The sequence below is a fragment of the Parasteatoda tepidariorum genome, chromosome X2 (genome assembly GCF_043381705.1).
Source record: "Parasteatoda tepidariorum isolate YZ-2023 chromosome X2, CAS_Ptep_4.0, whole genome shotgun sequence".
Classification (NCBI taxonomy): domain Eukaryota; kingdom Metazoa; phylum Arthropoda; class Arachnida; order Araneae; family Theridiidae; genus Parasteatoda; species Parasteatoda tepidariorum.
In genome coordinates this window covers 59,698,889-59,718,166 of record NC_092215.1, presented here as the reverse complement: position 1 = coordinate 59,718,166, position 19,278 = coordinate 59,698,889, and the positions used below count along the sequence as shown (strand labels likewise).

Below are 19,278 nucleotides of genomic sequence, written 5' to 3'. Positions count from 1 at the left end.
CCCAACATTCTCGATAGGATTCAATCCCGATGATCAAGCTGCCCCCCCCCCACGTACAAAATTGTTTACTGCTGAAAATAATCATGCAAGATGCAAGCCTTAAGCAGCGTCGCGTTATTGTTCACCTATTGAACCAGCGTAAGGGCTCTCATAAAAATCATTGATATTATCTCCTTGCACTTGAATTTTCACGGTTGCACGTGGAAAGACATGCGGTCTGTGTGTCCACCGAAAGAGATACGAACCTTACGAAAGATACGAAACCTTACGAATGCCGAACCTGTGGTTAGAAATTGTTGCCAACGTTTATGAGCCTCAGAAGGACTAACATTTAACCATCTGGCCACTTCCGTCTGATTTTGCCCTACCTCTTGTCTTCCAATAGATCTCCATCCTAGTTCTTCGGACAAGGAGGACATTGTTACAAATTGGCTATCTCAAATTTCTAATTTCCAAAACACAGAAAAATTCGCTAACTTTTGATCAAACATTCAATTTATGCTCATCGCAGATAATTCCATTGCAGAGTCACTAATTTACATATTGAAGTTTTACTTAGCAACTCTTATTTGACGACATAGTCAAATTTCATTGGATTTGGCTTTTTTATGGGAGAGTTAACACTATTTTTGTAATTCTTCCTTAATTCGTGATAGCCTGTGTATTAATAAGCAAATTAAAATTGAACATTAATTAGTTCATGTTTATTAACAATGGTTAAAAAGTTCATTAAAATAAAATATAATAAAAGTATAAATAAAAGCCTCTAATGTTTAATAAGCAAAACTTAAACTAATGGAATTTTTCAAGTATAAATAGTATTTTCAAGAATTTGAAAAACCGGATTAAAAATTTTGAAAGGTAAGAAATAAAGGGTGCCTGCCAATTTAGGGAAATATGTTGCTATATGTTAATGGATTAAATGTTTATTTAAGCATGAATAAAAGCATGAAAAATTTGATCATCAAAAATATATTATATAAAGCAAAACTGAATCAAATTATTCTAAAAATTAGTAGTTTTTTATGAATTAAAAAGAAAATCTTTTAAAATATTAAAATGCAAAGGAAAAAGGATGTTTTCCAGTTCGGGGGAACTTTATAAAATGAAAAATATGTTCAGGCTTCTGCATGAACAAAGCTAAACGCATGCAAATTTGATCAGCAAAATTATTTTTTTTTAAATTTAAATTTATCCAATCATTTTAAAAAGCAAATCGTTTTTTTATGAATTCACAGAAAAAAATTATGAAGTAATAAAAAACAATCGAAAAAAAGTACATTTCAAATCAAGAGAAAAATTTATTAAATGAAATTTGCGTTCAAGTCACTCACGTGCACTAAACTAGGAATATTAAAATTTAATCAGCATAAATAGTTTTGATAAATTAAAATTAATCTAATTATTTTAGAAACCAAATATTTTTCATGAATTAAAAGAAAGGGTTATAAAATAATACAAGAGAGCAAGAAAAGACACTTTTCAATGAAAGGGAAAATTCATAAAATGCAAATTGTGTTCAAGCATTTGCATGTTCGAAACTAAAAGTATTTAAAATTATCTGCAAAGACAATTTTTCATAAATATAGGATAATGGAATTATTTAAAAACTGAGTAGTTTTTTATGAGTTAAAAGAGGTTATAAAATAATAGAAGCAAAGCGAAGTAAGTCTTTTTTCAATCAAGGGCAAAATTTACAAAATTAATATTATGTTCAGGCATTTGCATGTATGAACATACTTTTAGCATGCGAAATTTGATTTACAAGTACGAAAATAAAAGTATGTGAAATTTAATTTGCATGAACGAAACTAAAATTTTGTAGAGTTTGGTCAGTAAATATATTTTTTATTATCATAAATGAATTATTTAAGAACTAAATGTTTTTTTTTCTAAATAGTTTCGAAGAAAAAGCTATAAAATATGAAAGTATTATAAAATGTATACAAGAAATATTATTAAAAATAAAGAAAGGCTCTTTTCAATAAAAGGGAAAAGTTATAAAATGTAAATTATGTTCAAGCATTTGCATGTTCGAAACTAGAAGTATGCCAAATTTATCTGCTTAGTGACTGTTTTATAAATATAAGATAGTGGAATTATTTAAACTGAATAGTTTTTTATGAATTTGAAGAGGTTATAAAATAATAGAAGCAAGCGAAGTAAGTCTTTTTTCTATCAAGGGGAAAATTTACAAAATGGAGATTGTGTTCAGGCCTTTACATGTATAAATATACTTTTAGTATATGAAATTTGATTTACAGCGAAAATAAAAGTATTGCTCGAAAATAAAAGTATGTGAAATTTAATTTGCATGAGCGAAAGTAAAATTTTGTAGAGTTTGGTCAGTAAATATATTTTTATTATAAAAGCTAAATAGTTTTTTTCTACATAGTTTCGAAGAAAAAGCTATAAAATATGAAAGTATTATAAAATTTGTACCTAAAATATTATTAAAAATAAGGAAAGGCACTTTTTAACGAAAGGGAAAATTTATAAAATGTAAATTGTGTTCAAGCATTTGCATGTTCGAAGCTAAAAGTATGCCAAATTTATCTGCTTAGTTAATTTCTTATAAATATAAGATAACGAAATTATTTAAAAACTGTATAGTTTTCTATGAGTTTGAAGAGGTTATAAAATAATAGAAGCAAGCGAAGTAAGTCTTTTTTCAATCAAGGAGAAAATTTACAAAATGGAAATTGTGTTTAGGCCTTTACATGTATGAACATACTTTTAGTATGTGAAATTTGATTTACATGTGCGAAAATTTAATTTGCATGAACGAAACTAAAATTTTGCCGAGTTTAGTCAATAAATATATTTTTTATTATTATAAATGAATTATTTAAAAACTAAATAGTTTTTTTCTAAATAGTTTCGAAAAAAAGGCTATAAAATATGAAAGTATTATAAAATTTATACATAAAGTATTATTAAAAATAAAGAAAAGCACTTTTCAATGAAAGGAAAAATTTTCAAAATGTAAATTGTGTTCAGACATTTACATGTAAGCTAAAATCTTGCGAAATTTGATTTACATGTACGAAACTGAAATTAAATTTATATATTTTTTTATAAATATAAATTTATGGGAATAATTAAGAACTAATTTTTTTATGAATCCAAAAAAAAAGAGTGTTCTAAAAGGTGAGAGGGTGGGGGAAGATTTATAAAATGAGGATTGTGTTCAGGCATCTACATGAACAAGAACATTGAAGCAGTGCGCTCCCGATCTTGCGGGCGCTTCCATCGATCTGGAGAAAACTGGATCGGCATTTCGGAGCAAACGCCCTGCATAAGCACTGGCGCTTTTCTCACGCATTATCGTCACTGTGAATTTGTCAATTCCATCGTTTAAATTCCGATGCACATTTAAATGATTTTAAAACGCCACAATTTCAGATTTTTAGAGCAAAACCTTCTATGTGTGAAAAATGTATATGTGCTGCGTCAATGAAAAACATCATGATATGAAAGGAACTTAAAACTGCAAAAAGCGATGCATATCACTTAGAAACTTAAAAATGGGTAAGTATGCAATTTCTTTTCGAATAAATCTTATTCTACTTCATGTTTTTTGTGATGTGCAGCTTTTTTACATTTGAGCAACCCGCTGACATTGCTCAAAAACTGATAAAAGTTTTGCAACAAGAAAATCTCTTAAGTGTAAATTCACACTTATTACTTAATATGCAATAAAAATAATAATTTTTATCTAACACATTTTGTATATTAATATATTTTATTCAATATCCAACAAAAATAAAATGTTTTAAGTGACAAATTTTGTAAATTAAAGTTATTTAATAAGCACCGACACTTAAATGTTTTATAAGTCACATTTTGTAAATTAACATTTATATTTCATATGCATCAACAATGAAGTGTTTTACGGGAAAAGATTTAAAAGTTAAAATTATTTTATAATATGCAGCATCAATAAAATACTTTATGTGCCGCATTTTGAAAACCACAAGATTTTTTAATGAGCAACAATAATAAAATTTTTATAAGTCATATTTTGTAAATTAACATTCATATTTCATCTGCATCAACGATGAAGTGTTTTACGGAACACGATTTGAAAGTTAAAAGGATTTTATAATATGCAATATCGATAAAATACTTTATGTGACGCATTTTGAAAACCACAAGATTTTTTAATGAGCAGCAATAATAAAATGTTTTATGTGACGCATTTTGATAAATAACATGGTAATTCAATGTGTAGCAACAGTATGATTTAGACGCTATATTTTGTAAATCAGCGTTTTCTTTAATATGCAATTACAGTAATATGTTTCATGTCACACATTTTGTTAATTAGCATGGTTATTTAATATGCAACAACAATGATATGTTATATATGACTAAATTTTTGAATTAAAAATTTTTTTAAAAATTTAATTCCAATAAAAGAATTGTGTATGTCCCATTTTATTTAATTGACACGGTTATTTAATTTGCACCAATGGACAATTGGTATTTTGAAATTTAATTAAACAGATTATATGCATTTAAGAATATAAAGAACAAATACTGAATAGCTAAAAATGATAAGAAACGAAACAGGTATAAGATTTTATATCAAATAGCGTCATTTTCTTTTTTAAACATGAAAAGAATTTTAAAGCAAAAATTATTATAAAATGATTAATAGCCGCGATTCGTTTCTTACCACGCATGAAGGCGGAAATACGGAATTTTTCGCATTTATATATTGACTTTCAGTTTGCATAAATTGCTTACAGAGAAATATAATGGAACTCTTTTATAACGAGCTTTTAAGGACCAAAACAATTCGTTTGTTAAATCTAAAATAAACATTTATTTCAAGTTTCAGAGATATTAAATATTGGGCTTTTGATCTAAATTTGATAAACCTTTGTTCTAATGGTCTGATTTTAACGAACGGTGATGTCATTTTAATGGTTCGGAAGGTCTGAATGGTTCAGCTGACTCTAAATATGCTAAATAACTTTTGTAGACAATTTTTAAGTTATGAAACCAGACTTAATAACGTATTTTATCTTAATAAACATACTTAATTTTCGTCAGATTCAGATTCTTGATCTTCAAAATAAGAAAGGGGTTGCTACTATCCGAAAAATATAGTTTCAAGCTGTCAAAAGTTCGGACGCCTTATTGTTAACAATTGCTTAAATTGTTACACATATATTAAATTTTCAAAGTGATTAAATAATCAAATAAAATAGTATAGAATACATTTCTATTGAAACCTGCCAAAAATTTTACGCTACATTTAATAGAATAACTGCTAAGTAATAAAAAAACGGTATTTCATGTGAAATAGAATTTCTTACTTAATTATAAGGACAATAATCATTGCTAGTTAAACAAATTTTACTTAAAAATGTATGTTTGAAATAAGGCAGAATTCAGGCATTTTATTTATTTGAACGATCAGTGTTCTTATTACAACCATACATAAATTGAATAGACAGTTCATAATTACAGAAGTCAGAATGGGTTCTATTGCGCCAAACATAGAATTCTAGACAAGCTGGTCAAAATGCAATAAACTAACCATGACGCCAAAAGATAGGAAAATGAAGAAAGGTCACTGAGCTATCTGGGCTATTTCTGACTTGATCACGAATGTTCACTTTTTGTTTGGGCAAATTTTATACAAAAACTTCGTTGATTTAATGATGATAAATTAATTCGTTATCAATAGTAATTTTGGTAGTATTTCAAACTCCTAGTATTGGCAAAATGTATGCTTTAATAATTGATTTCTAGTTTTTAAAAAAAAGACATTCCTAAGATAAAAGACGTTTTAAAAAGGCATTCCTAAGATTAAAAATATTTTTTTTATCAATCCAACAGTCTCAGAATTTATGCTTTAATAATTGACTTTTAGTTTAAAAAAGTGCAAGACATTCCTCAGATAAAAATATTTTTTTTTCATCCCAGTCGTAGCAAAGTTGTTGTTGTTGTTTCTAATGCTACATGCCAATACCAGCAAGCCTGCTTTTTCATTATAAGAGAACTATTTATATGCTCATAGCTAGCACAATTTTAAACAGATTTTTCTTACAATTTTAAAATAATAATTTTGCTTTAAATAAAAAATTGTTCAAAATTTTTTTGAATATTTTCTAAAAAACTTAAGACAAAAAAATTAGTTCCTCAAAAATTTCCATATCTCCGCAAATATTTAAGCTAAGTTAACAAAATTCCGTGCAATTATTGCAAATAATGAAAGTAATAGATGCAATTTACAAGCTTTTTTCACTATATTATGGTATAGAGTGTTCAAAAATACTTGTTTTCGATCATAATTTATCGCTGACTCCTCTGAAAACTTTAAAATTTATTGATAAGTATGCATAATCCAAACACATTGAAAGTTATAAGATAATCCTCTAAACATTTCTCGAGAAATTTTAAAAAAAAGTTGAAACTGAAAATGTCTCTTCCATTATTTTAGGACAATATATGTTTAGTATAAAACAAACAATTTCACTCTAATTTTTTAACATTTACTCAAAAATGCATTTCAATTTTTGTAATTTTATCATGTAAGAAATTTTTAAGCATGTCAAAAGGCACTTCAAAATTTAACAGATGCCAGAAAACATTACGCTTTAAAATATTCCTAAAAATTAAATTCCTAAGCATTTAAAGTAAAATTTGACATTTATATAAAATCTTAAATATTTTCGAAATATTAAATATATTTATCAGTGAAAAACCCTATTTTCTTCTAGTATGAAAAGCAATTCTCTCCTTTTATTTCTCTTGAGTTTAAACAAAACAAATAAAACATTTTTCGCTTTTATTCCTTCTCGAGATTTCTATTCGTAGTCAGGAGAAAGAATTTGTTTTATTGATAATGTTAATTACTTTCGACGCATTTTTGTAAATTTAGATTTACAAAGAATTTTCTGCATTTAATGACTGTGAAAAGAAAATGACGACTACTTACGCAATTATAATTACTATCCTTTTCTTTTTCCTAAAGCATTTCTTTGTACAATGTTTTTATTGTATTTTATAGCCGTCGTTGAACAGCCGATCCAATTTTGGGTTTACGATTACCAATGTTCAACTTCGTAGTCTTGTAATTTCGAACCCAATCCAGGAGACAAGGGAACTCCTGGATTGAGTATCGAGGGAAATTTGCCTTCGTGGATGACTTTTTGATAGAATTAACCCGCATTTGCGTTACATGGAGAGGAAAACCACGAAAACATCCTACGGTTAGCCTGATGGCAAGTGGATTCTAGCCCGTGATCCGTCTACAACTGAGGATAGTTTTACGTCAGCACTGTGGTCGGTGCAAGCCGGATGCGAATTTCGTATAGATCAGCCATAGCTGCGATTCGAACCAGGTTCACCTCATTGGAAGGCGAACACTATATCCTCTGAGCCATCACTGCTCGAGCAAAAATGTTGTCAAAAGGACGAAATAACTATCATCAATAGTAAAGAAATATTTCGTCATTTTATTATTCTCCAAAGGAAAAAAAAAACCTCGTTGGGCCTACACAACAGGGGCAGATAGAAAAGAACGATAAATTACACCCATGCTCGAAACGGTATTCGAACCTTGAATCTTACTAGGATGTGACCAACTCCGTTGGCTTATTTCTTCACTTTATTTTCGATTGTCTAGTCTTTATTACCGTTCGGTCATTCTAGTTACCAATCTTTCACAATGCACTACTATGAGGTTTGGAGATGAGGAAATATTTTCGTCATATATTTGAAAGTTCGAGCTTCGTCACAAATTACATGATTTTCAAAATTAGCAAAAGGTTGATTCACAAAATTAATGAAATACTGCTCCAGAATTGCTGAATAGTAAACAGTGATAGTTTTATTTCTGAGAGTGAGCTTGTTTAATTGCAAGGAGTTAAAGGGCAGTAACTACAAAGATTTTTCATCAGGAAATCAGACCAGTTTTGTCATTCCCCCCCCCCCCCNACTTCTGGGTTCGACAGATTTCGATGATGGCGTGTTTCTTCCTTGCCTAAATACTCTTATTTCTTTCCTTTTTTTTCGTTCTTTCTTTTCTTTTCTTTATTTGTTTACTTCACTTATGACAGGAATTCTATTATTATTATCTTAAGGGTAATAATTACAGGGCCTATTTACGTTTTAAAAATTTATTTTTGTCAGAAATCATATCGTTCTTTAACAAAAAAATTTTAAAATAAACTACAAATGTCATTTATAAATATAGATTCAAAAAAGGGGAAGAAAGTCGTTAAAGTTATTATAGAAGTCGAATATTTAAAATTCAATTTCTCAGGAACTATTCGACAGAGTTCGCTCAAATTTTGTATTTTGCCATGTAAAACGTACTTTAAAATGATGTCAGAAACTGTTTACTTTACAATTCGAAATTTTTCCCTCTATTATTTATCAAAATAATAAAAAATAATATTTATTTACGAAAAACATTTTTTAGCAGGTGCATTTTTTTTGCATTTGTTTATCTAATTATCTTTGAATAAATAAATGTTATAATTGTGTTAATTGTCAGATTTCAAAACTTAAAATATTGCCTACTGTAATTAATTAGCATATTTGAGGTCACCTCCTCTCTGGAACCTTTAAGATTGAGTCCTAGAACGTGATGATCCGATCATCAGATTAAAAGTTATTTATTAAAAAGATATTTATGACTTTTTTTGGCACCCTGTGCATTCCCAGGTGCTAGAAAATTTTCCAGGGAGGGCAGGTAGTTGAGATGGTGGACGGGGAACTTTTTTTTATATTTATTTTTTATTTTATTTATTTATTTATTTGCCGGCTTACTTGCAGGTTTCTGCATAATTTTATGGAAAAATTAAAAGCATCAAGGAATATAATTTAAATTAGTATAAAAAATTTAAAAAGTTTTTCTTGTTGTTTAAGTCTGCGTAACTTAATATTTAAAGACAATATTGTACACGAAAGATCGTCTTGTATTTCAAAAGAAAGAATTATATATCGGCTGCTCCAAACTTCTTATGCAATATTTTAACCAACGAAATAAGAAACGAAAATGTACCTTTTTTGCATAAATATATCGTTCATACCGTTTTTTTACAGGTTCAAGATTTTGACTCAATAAAAGAGGGTTGACCGTAATCTGAAAATACGGTGTCTTAGTTAAGTTAGGAGAGCGGTCAAACAATGAGACTCCTTAATATAAATGTCACTGAAACTATTTATTCTAAAAAATGTTTGCACAAAGTTATAAAGCTTGCTTATCTCATGAAAATTCTATGAGAAAAATAATTATTTTATTATTATTCATTATTTATTTCACAAATGATAAAAAAATTTTAAAGTATAACATCATTTTTGGCTATATTTGTCTTAAATAGCAAGGACAAAATGAGTGGACTAATTTTTCGGCAATAAAACGTCCATTACATTGTATTTTTAAATTTAATTTCTTTGTTATTTCTCATCTTGTCATTATTTTGTCATTTAAAATGACATTGAAATGATGGAAGTATCAATTTGGATACTGTCTAATGAAAAGGTTTTCGATATTATTACTTTAAAAAATAATAATAATTTTACAGGAAAAAATACTTTTTGTCTAGACTTATCTTTTAATAAGCGAGTTTTGAGATAGCGTACAAACTTTTTTTCAATTCTCTTACCAGAGATACTATGAAATACGTAAAAAGTAAACTTTCGACTGCTCGCTTAACTTAACTATTGCAAGCATACTTTCCAGATACTGACCAAATGTTTTATTATTATTCATTATTTATTTTATTAATGATAAAAAAAAAGTTTTAAAGTATAGCGTGCACAAATTTTTACACTATTTTAATCTAGGTAGTCTTAAATAGCAAGGACAAAAACAGATTTTTTCGGCAATAAAACGCAATTACATTATATTTTAAAATTTGTATTTCTTAAGAACTATTCCAGCAATCTTTTGTATTTTGTCATTTAAAATGACATAGCTTGGAATGATGCAAATAACAATAATAATAATTTTACAATGCAAATGATGCAAATAACAATAACAATGATGCAAATAACAATAATAATAATTTTACAATTGGATACTTTTTAATAAAAAGGTTTTCGACTTTATTACTTAAAAAAATAAATAATAATAATTTTACAAGAAAAATCACTTTTTGTGTAGACTTATACTGGGATAAGTGAGTTTTGCAATTGTGTACAAACGTTTTTCAATTCTCTTACCAGAGATATGATGAAATACGTAAAAAGTAAATATCCGACTGCTCGCCTAACTTAACTATTGGGAGTATACTTTCCAGGTACTCCCCAAATTTTTTTGGATTAAGAACTCAATTCTATCTATTCCAAAAAACATACGCTTACTCAAAGCAATTTCGTAACTTACAATGTCATCGCAGGCAAATTTTATTGAACGAAACAGAAAATAGATAAGTTCAAAAGTATATAAAATTAACATAATTCATCACCAAAATTATATATCCAGTCCAGGTGATTAAGAAGACAAATACTTAATAAATTTATAAAAGTAAACAGGAAAAAAAGCCACGGAGAATTATCATATATTTATACGTATAATATACAGATACAGACATGCAGACATACAAGATACAGACATACTGAAACTTGTACACACATATTTGAAAACTAAATATATACATACTCAATAGGGTGTAAATAAAACAATGATTATAAGAAGTATAAAATATTGTATATTTAAACAGTATTTAAATAGTATAGCATTTAGCATAGTGGCAATTTAGCACTTAAAAAATCAGATGATTAGTTCAAAAAAGTTTTTAAGATGTTCATTTTTCTACTCACATTTGTACCTCTCTCACTCTCAGTATATATATATATACTATGAGGTTTGGAGATGAGGAAATATTTTCGTCANAGATAGATAGATAGATAGATAGATAGATAGATAGATAGATAGATAGATAGATAGATAGATAGATAGATAGATAGATAGATAGATAGATAGATAGATAGATAGATAGATATATACAACAAAATAAATAAATTCCAGAAAACACGAAGGAAGTTAAGAAAAACAATAAGTTTCTTTACTGCGCATAAGCTGAAAATGAAGATAAAACAAAGGAAAATTATAGACGTATGCAAAAGGGGGGAGGGGAAGTAATAATGAAAAAAAATATCAAACAACTGATTTTTTTTTTAAAAAAAAAGGCTGAATTTCTTAAAAAAACCGGAGAATAAAAGATATAATCTTTTCATCAGCCCACAGGATTATATCCGCAAAAAAAGAGTGCTTTCTGATATTGTATCAATATAGCCAAAGCAAAATATATTAATACAATAGTGTGAGGAGCACTAAAAAAAATTTTTATTTACAAAAATTACAACAAATAAAATAGAACACAATAAGTAAAAATAACACGTAAAAACAGAAAATAAAATAAAATAAAGAGAAAAAACAGTATAAAACAAAACAAAAACTATAAAGCGAGTAGCGAAATCAGATGTACTTACTTGAACGGGAAATTTTTTATGAATGATTTAAAAATATTTCCACAACAAGATTGCCAGATTACAAAATATGAAAACAAAGGCGCAAATTGAGTGTAACTATAGGAATTTAAAGTGCCGTTCTTACTGCATTGCTGAAGTGATTTGTTATGCTGTGCATTGATTTGTTAGTGACCTAGGATGAACCCGAAATCGATGTGCGCAAGGTAATATTATACTGGATAATTTAAAAAGTTGACCACAAATAATATTAGAAAATAAATATTTATTTAAGAAAAAATAGAAAATAGAAAAGAGAAACATAAATTGCATGTTTTGCAAATAATTTTAGCCACGGATTTGCCCGAAATGGATTTGCACATGGAAAAATTATATAAATTATCAAAGAAAAATTTTAGTAGATAATTTTAACACGAATTTACCCGAAATGGATTTGCACATGGAAAAAATAATACAGAAATTTTTAGTAAATAATCTTACCCACGGATTTGCCTGAAATGGAGCATGGAAAAATTATAAAATTTAACAAAGAAAAACCATTTTAGTAGAAAATTTTGGCCACAGATCTGCCCGAAAAGGATTTGCACATTGAAAAATTATAAAAATTAACAGAGAAAATATTTTAGTAGATAATTTTAGCAACGGATTGGCCCAAAATGGATTTGCACATGGAAAATTTATACAAATTAGCAAAGAAATTATTTAGCAAATAATTTTGGCAACGGATTTACCCGAAATGGATTTGCACATGGGAAAATTATATAAATTAACAAAGAAAATATTTAGCAAATAATTTTGGCAACGGATTTACCCGAAATGGATTTGCACATGGGAAAATTATATAAATTAACAAAGAAAATGTTTAGTAAATATATCCACAAAAATATACGATTAATTCAATGATTTTAATTAAAATTTTATTACTTTAGTTGGGTATCCATTGTTTTTTATCAAATTTTGAAAGAGTTTATGGATTTGTTTTTTGGATAAATAAATATTACTACATATTCTTTTAATTCTGTTCATTTCATTAAAAGTGGTATTTAAATAGATGCTCCTAGAAACATTAGAATTCCAAGTAATTAGTTTACTAATATTAAAATCATTTCTTTTATCGTATAAATCAACAAAGCAGATATTTTGAACTTTTATAATACCCAAATTCAAATAATTGAAATTACTATTATCATCATGATTACGAAGCAAGATTAAATCCTCAGGGTAAATATCATTTAATAAAATAGTATAATCTTGAAAATTAATGATAATTAAGTCATAAATATATCTAAAAACAAATTTAATACTAAGAGTATAATTTTTGTCATAATAATGCAAAAATAAGTTAGCTAAGAGAGATGAATAATTGGATCCTTGTGGTACTCCATCAATTTGAAGAAAAATATCCTTTCCATTGTAAAGATAATTACTAAAAAGACAAAAATTAATCAGAATTTCCCAATAATCAAAATCGCAACAAAGGATATTTTTAAAATCATGGTAATAATTCAAAAGGACATCTTTTAGTTTAGAAAGGGGACTGCTATTGAAAAGATCCTGGAAATCAAAAGTCGCAATAGAATTAATTTTATTATGTTTAATGAAATCTAAAATCGGTTGATTATTAGTGATAATCCAAAAGAAACCTTCTTTAGAAATATTGTTAATAATTTTATTTAAGAAGTTAGAGAAAATGGAGCCAGGTTTAGTTAAATAAGTATTAGATCCACATGTGATAGCTCTGAATTTTACAGGATTTTTATTAAATTTAGGACTGATAATTAAGTAAGGAAATTGTATATTGCTAATTTCTTTTTTTAATCTCTTATAAAAAGCTAAAAAAATTTTTAATGACAATATTATTATTGAAATTACTAAGTTTAAAATTTTTACTATTTTTAAATTTCGTATTTAAAAGTTCAGCATAGAATTTTTTACAGAATATATCGTAATTATTGTTAGCTTTGTCTATGGGAGTAATTACAAAATTTTTGTAGTTGCTTAATTGATTGAACAATATTAGAAAAATTTATTGGATTGTTACTCTTATTTAAATTATCCTTATTATTGAAAACAAAGTTTTTAAAGTAATAATAAACTCCCCATTTCCATTCTGTTAGCATACCTAAAGGTAAGGAGAATCTATTTGATATCTTTAAGCAAAAACTATTGAGATCATTAAGAAAGTATTTTAGAATTTTATTGATTGATATATGGTATATGGGTCTAAATTTTGTGCCTTTTATCATTAAATTCCTAAGTTCCAAGTTTTCTATAATATTTAAAATATCAGTAATAATATATTTATGATGTTTATCAACGAAATCAAAATATTTCTCTTCCACACTGTGACATTCATAATCGGATATATTAATGGTAGACGGAAAAAAAGGTCCCGGAAATAAAGGTACGGAAAAAAAGGTCCCGGAAAAAAAGGTACCTGGAAAAAAAGGTACGGAAAAAAGGGTCCCTGGAAAAAAAGGTCCCGGAAAAAAAGGTCCCGGTAAAAAAGGTACCTCCATAGGGAAAATCTGTAGGGATATTTCCCCTCTCGCTTTCTGGGCAACATGAATGCTTCTCGCTGTTTCAATGAATATTCTTTTTATCTGTAATAATTCAGATTAGATCATTGAGGTAACGAGAAGGGTAAGGGGGCACTTATAGGCTGGTTGTATTACGCTTTTTTTTAAATTTTATTTCACTTATTTCTTTGATTATTTTTTAAAGCAGGAAGATACAATTTAAATTTTTCAATAATATTTTACTTTTTTTTNATATATATATATATATATATATATATATATATATATATATATATATATATATATATATATATATATATATATATATATATATATATATATATATATATATATATATATATATATATATATATATATATATATATATATATATATATATATATATATATATATATATATATATATATATATATATATATATATATATATATATATATATATATATATATATATATATATATATATATATATATATATATATATATATATATATATATATATATATATATATATATATATATATATATATATATATATATATATATATATATATATATATATATATATATATATATATATATATATATATATATATATATATATATATATATATATATATATATATATATATATATATATATATATGTACATCAGATTTCAAATTTAGAGACGTAGTACATCACAGTTTTTAGAGTGTACCACAAGTTCATAAAATAATTGAAAAGGGGTAGAAATTATTTTTAATAAAACTAATATCACGGCTATTTTTCTACTTTTTTTTTTAATTTCTAAGTTTTTTTTATTTAACACCACTGATTTTTTTTTAAAGCTTATACTTCGATAAAATTACACTTTAAAGAAATTAAGCATATCTGTTGCTATTTATCGTAAGAAATGCAACCAAAGTTTATTTGTCTTTTTAAAAACAACATAATCTGAAGAAAATTGAAAACAGTCAACTTCTGTCTTTAAGGCTGTTCATTGAATCCTCTGTATAAACAGTTATTTATGACCATTCTGATTCGTTAAACTTAACTTCAGACAGTACACTCGATGATAATCATTAAAATGTTGCAAAATGTCTTGATGAAGAAAAGCTGCAATTTTATAGGAATGTGACACGTTTGTAATCTAATTTTCTAATATTGTAAAAAAGTACTGCTTGGAATCATTAGTGCTATACTGCTTATATTTCCAAAAAAAAATTTATAATAAATAATAATAATGGATTGCACTGCGCTGCAGGGAAAAAATGCCCTGAAATCATTGTCGCTAATTTTAATACAATGTCTCAGGGCCATTCCCCCTACCTTCCATTGAATTGTGACTCCTATTTTTTCTCCCAAATTTGATAATTTTGCGACTTTGAAATAAATTTGAAGTGGGGATTTTTTAATTGCTAATTGTCTTTATTGGAACTCGAGAGATGAAAGGTTCCAAAACAGTATCAGCAAGGAGGACAATTTTGAAGGATTTAAAAAATAAATTATTTAAAAAAATCTTTTGTGTTTTGGAGATTAAGGAAATATTGGAAAATTTCGATGGTTCACAAAACTGACATATTTCCTATATTTATATTACAGGTAGCATTTGCATTTGAGCAGCTTGATATAAATAAGTTCATTTGCAATGTCTTTCGATGTTTTTTCTTCCTAAATGCTCCAAAAGGACAGGAAAAAAACTTTGAGTTTTGGGGATTAAGGGTATATTGGAAAATTTTGACGGTTAACAAAAATGGCATATTTACTATATTTATATGCCGGCCCGGTGGCCGAGCGGTTAGCGCACCTGACTGCGCTATAAACGGTTCCCACCCTATAAACGGTTGCCCACCCTATAAACGGTTTTGTGGCAGTGTGGCGTGGGCAACGTTGCTCGCCTCCGTGACTTTGGTTTACAGGTGCCCACTGGGTAACGCTAAATGAGTAACAATTCCGGCATCTTCATAGGCAAAGATTCAAATTCAGTGCCTGCCATTATTAAAAAAAAAATTATGGAGATTAAAATGGAGATTAAGGAAATATTGGAAAATTTCGATGGTTCACAAAACTGACATATTTCCTATATTTATATACAGGTAGCATTTGCATTTGAGCAGCTTGATTTAATTAAATTCAATTGCACTGTCTTTCCTTGTTCTTTCTTCCTAAATGCTTCATTCAAATAATCATGCAGTTCTTTGTTAAGAGTCACATATAATTTAATAATTAAACAAAAATTACTGAATATAATTCCTTTGAAGTTAAGTGTTTTTCAGAAATCTGCTAAAAACGCATGATATTATCTTTTTTTTATGAATTTAACGTAGTAATGTCTTAATGTATTTTTATGAATTGCTAACCTAAGAAATTTAAAAAAATCGTTAAGCAGAATATTATTTAAAAATTTTTTTTCCAATGCCAACCTGGAGAATGACCTAGGTCATACAGGCATTTACAGGGCAGATTTGTTGGCCACTCTTGCAGGGGCACCATATTAGGTGGGCCAACATTGCTCCCACGGTACAGAAGAGGAAAGAGCATCCATACTTTGCACGGGATTCGAACCCAGAACCTTTCTGATACAAGGGCAGTTCCCTAAACCCTACACAGGCCGGTGGGCTTATTTTTTAAAATATTCTATCAAATATTAAGCAAATAGATACTACAAAAAATTTAGCAACCTATTAACTATAATACTTCTTGCAAAAGGTCTTTGCTTCTTCCGCTAAATGCATTAATCTGCAGGCCACTTAGGAATTATAAATCTTTCCAACATTTTCTTTAAAAAAAATCAGTCTTTACCCCACTGCAACTTTATAAGGGTGATTCTCACCAAGTACAACAATTTACTGCAACTGTCACAGAAATCTAAAACCATACATTAAAATGATGCATTTTTTTTACGATATACTATTTTCTATTTATTTTTCTTGATATATATTTGTATTTTCCGTTAAATTGATACTCACTTTTTTATATAAGAGAAGTGTCAAAAGATTTCCTCATTACAAAAAATTATAAAAAATTTGCAAACTGTCCGCTTTATGAAATCGATGCATACGAGGCCTGTCTAAAATGCATCCGACCTTTGGCCAGAAAAAATATTTCGAATACCTGACGGAGTTGGGACCCTAATCCCTTTCAAAGTAGGCCCCTTGTGCTTGCACACACTTAGCCCACTGATCCTTCCACTGCTGGAAACAAATCAGGAAGTCTTCTTTTGGAATGGTGTTCAGCTCCGTCGTCGCGTTCCGCATTATCTTTTCTCTACTCTCAAAACGGGATCCTTTCAGTGACGTCTTCAATTTTTGAAACAACCAGAAGTCGTAAGGAGCCAGGTCTAGAGAGGTTGGCGAACGGTTGTAATTCCATGTTTGGCTAAGAAAGTGTGGATCAATCGGGATGAATGTGCAGGGGCGTTGTCATGATGCAGGAGCCAGATGTTCGCTCTCCACATGTCTGATCTTTTGCACCGAACTGCGTCACAGGGTCGCCTTTGTACTCCTTTGCCACTGTTTGTTCTTCCGGTGCGTATTCGTGATGCACAATTCCACGGACATCAAACAAAACAGGCAGCATCACCGTGATTTTGCATCACACCTGCCGCACTTTCTTCGGCCTTGGAGAATCGGAAAGCGTCCATTGCGACTTTTTGTTTCTGGGTCGTACCCGTACACCCATGACTCATCTCCAGTTATCACGGTGTTTGGAAACCCAGGATCAGTGTTGGCGGTGTTCAGAAGATCCTGCGCAACGTCAAAACGGGGGACTTTTTGTTCCGGAGTCAACAACTTGGGTACGAATTTCGCAGCAACTCGGTACATGTTAAAATCTTCACTCAAAATTGCATGTGCAGAATATTTACTAACTTCAACCTCTTCTGCAAACGACGATCAGCCATCACTAAATTTCGCAACCTCTCAACATTTGCTGCACTCCGAGCAGTTTGGGGCCTACCAAAACGCTGCTCACTCTCCGCTGATGTGTGGCCATCTTTGAATCGGTTGAACCACTCCTTAATTTGTATTACACCCATCGCTCCTTCTCCAAACACCTGCTGAATCTTACGAATTGTTTGGCTTTGAGAATCACCAAGCTTTTGACAAAATTTGATGCAGTATTTTTGCTCAATTTTACGAACAGCACCTTACTTGGCGACCACCAGCCAGCATGTGCATTAAGGTTCCTCCATCCACTGTGCATTGTGGCTCCGCCTTAGAATCACTACTTTGTGCGGGAAAAATTAAGGTCGAATATTTTTAGACAGGCCTCGTTCTGAAACTAGCTTGTTTTGGACAATACAAAACTTTTTTCTTTTAAAAAATTATTTATTTTACCTGGCATATATTTGTATTTTCTGTTAAATTGACGCTCACTTTTTCATATAAAACATGCTACAAAAGATTTCCTCATTACAAAAAATTATAAAAAATTCGCAAACTGTCCGCTTTATGTTATGATTAAGACTGGGCGATATTAGAAATTATGTATCGTNAAAACGATTATACTCTCTAATAAAACGAAGTGCTAAATGATTAAAAAAAAAAATTGCAAACCTTTCAAATTTTTTTGAATAAACAAAGTTGATTGACTTATGCCCAAATCCAAGTAACAAAAAATAAGTTTTGTTTTAACTTTATTTCTAAAAATAAAAACAGCTCAAGATTTATAAATTTAAAATCAGTTATAAAAACCCATTAAATTATTAGAAGTTTTATTCAAAAAGTTTTTAATAAATTCAAAAAAAGTAAAAAAAAAATAACCTAACAAATTTAATTACTTTGTGATTTAATTCTTTATGGGCTTCTTAAACTAGATTTCCGATAATTTTCCCATTTAAGAATTAAAAAAAAGTTTTGCTAAAAAAAATTACCTAATTAATGAAGAAACTCTTCTTTATACAGGGTGTTTCATATTGAATGGGACAAAAAGAAAACATGATTGTAAGCGTTATAATTAATATATTTAGAAAATTCAAATTTACTTAAAAACTACATTTATTCAAGTTTCTTCAGGTGTTCAATATGTGCCCCTCCGGTGACACGACAAATGTCTACACGGTAATCAAGCTCCTGCCACACTCGTGATAGCATATCCCCTGTGATGGAGTTTCTTTTCATCCTGGGCTTTTGTTCTTGCATAAGCAGCCGGTATCCTGGAACTGCTTCACCCACCTGCTTATGTTATGCTGATTCGGTGGTTCTTTATGAAATTTCGTGCGAAAAAGTCTTTGCACAACAGTTACCGTGGAGGTTTTGGCATATTCGAAACCCAAGTAGCACCGAATATTAGCTAAC

At 28.6% G+C, this 19,278-nt stretch overlaps 1 protein-coding gene across 1 annotated transcript in view; it reads left to right on the top strand.

Annotated features, from left to right (window-relative positions):
* The first annotated feature begins 3,170 nt into the window (after positions 1 to 3,170).
* The window catches only part of LOC107437247 (alpha-2C adrenergic receptor-like), a 76,067-nt gene continuing 59,959 nt past the window's right edge, over positions 3,171 to 19,278 (top strand). Inside the window, exon 1 of the mRNA XM_071188108.1 lies at positions 3,171 to 3,531. The gene's annotated coding sequence lies outside the window, so the exon portion shown is untranslated. The remainder of the gene's footprint in view (positions 3,532 to 19,278) is intronic.